The 1,849-nt window shown below is 44.4% G+C and overlaps 1 long non-coding RNA gene across 1 annotated transcript in view; it reads right to left on the bottom strand.

Annotated features, from left to right (window-relative positions):
* Positions 1-533: 533 nt before the first annotated feature.
* The window catches only part of LOC115071781, a 10,207-nt gene continuing 8,891 nt past the window's right edge, over positions 534-1,849 (bottom strand). Inside the window, exon 3 of the long non-coding RNA XR_003850860.1 lies at positions 534-858. This is a non-coding gene — a long non-coding RNA (uncharacterized LOC115071781). The remainder of the gene's footprint in view (positions 859-1,849) is intronic.

The raw sequence follows: 1,849 nt of genomic DNA on the forward strand, positions 1-1,849 counted from the left end.
TTAAAGCAGTAGACCCAGTACATGAGGAGCCGAAAGGACCAATCCTACAGCAACGGTGCTAAGTGGAAAAGACTGGGAAGACTGGGGACAGTCTGTGCTCTTTGTCTTTTCTTCCTGTTTGCTTTGTTTTGCCTGCTTGCTTTTTTGGTTTTACAATGCTGAGGACTGAATCTAGGGTCTTACACATGCTTGGCCTAAACCTTACCATGGAATTATTATACTCGACTTAAAGCAGAGGGTAAAATGGTGGTTACCACAGGCTACGAAGAGAAGGAGGTAAGGGAATAGAGTAGCATCAGTCAATGGGCACAAAATTGCAGGTAGACCGGAGGAATAAGTTCTGGTGTTATAAGCACCTGGTAAGATTATAGTCAATCAGGCTGTCTGTGTATTTCAAAGTAACCAGGAGAAAGCAATGTCTCTCTCTCTCTCTCTCTCTCTCTCTCACACACACACACACACACACAAATGCATGTGCCAGTTACTTTGATTTGATCATGAACGTATACAATGTATAAGCACACTGAAACATCACACTGTGCCCAAAAAGATGTTTAACTTTAGGCCAATTAAAAATAAAAAATTTTTAAAAGGCCATTTGAGGTTTAAGAAGAGGCCACAAAGGTGGAAAGTCACCTCTGAAGCTCTGAGGCCCATGTCCTGGGGCAAGAACATGAGCCAGGAGCGGAGACCAGAGCACTCACTGACCAGCCCTGGACAGTAACAGGTGCCAGCATCTGCCTCCTCCTGCCCCACTGCCGCTGGGTTCATGAGCACCAGGAAAGTCCACTGTGGCTGCTGGCCTTTTCAAGGATGTTTTGCAGGTTTGGGTCTCTCTTCTTGTTTCTTGCAGCAAGTCTGTTGATAACAAATTCCCCAGGAGTTGTTAAACCCTGTCATTGCATTCACTCACAGGCTTAGAATGTTGGATAACAAAAGGACATTCTCTATTTTCCTAGATTCACAAAAATATACACAAAGAAACTGTCCTAGACTTTAGCTTGAGGCAGTGGAGGGGGCAGACACCAGAGCTGTGCTCTCTCAGGTGCCCTTTAGCCCCTGCACAGCCTGCTTCCCGAAAATGTGTCCAGACTCAGGCTCAGCTCTTACCCTGGACTGTTCCTAAAGGCAGCACTGCTGTTACTCCTGGAGAACTGTGTAATGATGGAGAGGGACAGAGGCCCCAAGCTGAGGCTCAGCATGCTGGAGTCCACACTCACGTCAGCGTCTTTGACCCAGACATACATTCAACATCAAGATTCAGGGCAGAATCTCTTCCTTATCTGACTTCTCTCATCATCTGTCTCCTCTGACAAAGCTGCCTCTATCCTGTAAGGACCCCTGTTATTACAGCAGGTTGACCCATGTAATCTACGTTAACCTCCCTCCCTTCAAGATCCTGGACTTAATAAAATCTGCACCGTCTCCTTTGCTATGTAAGCCTCTGGAGATTTGAACATGGGCATCTTTGGAGACCTGTTATTCTACATACTACATATAGATAACCACAGTCCTGGATTGTGTAATGATTTCCTTATTAAGTTTAACATTGATGAATACATATAGTATCCCTAATACTATGTTATTAAACTTTGTTTCGTTTACAACTTCATAAAGCTGGTAAAATGTTTTTGAAAAATAAGATTCTTAGAAGCCTGACTTGAAATCATAGGAAAGAAAATCTTCAGTCCTGGGTAAATCCGCTCTCAGGAGAACAAACACGTACATGCGGAACATGCACACACATCTTTTCCATCTGTCCCAGTTTCTACTCCTTCTTTCAGTGAACGCCCCTGGATGTCTTACAGGAGCCTCAGAATCATGCGCAGATTTCTTGTGATTGCAGTCG

Source organism: Nannospalax galili, unplaced genomic scaffold (assembly GCF_000622305.1).
Source record: "Nannospalax galili isolate Female #2095 unplaced genomic scaffold, S.galili_v1.0 scaffold510, whole genome shotgun sequence".
NCBI lineage: Eukaryota > Metazoa > Chordata > Mammalia > Rodentia > Spalacidae > Nannospalax > Nannospalax galili.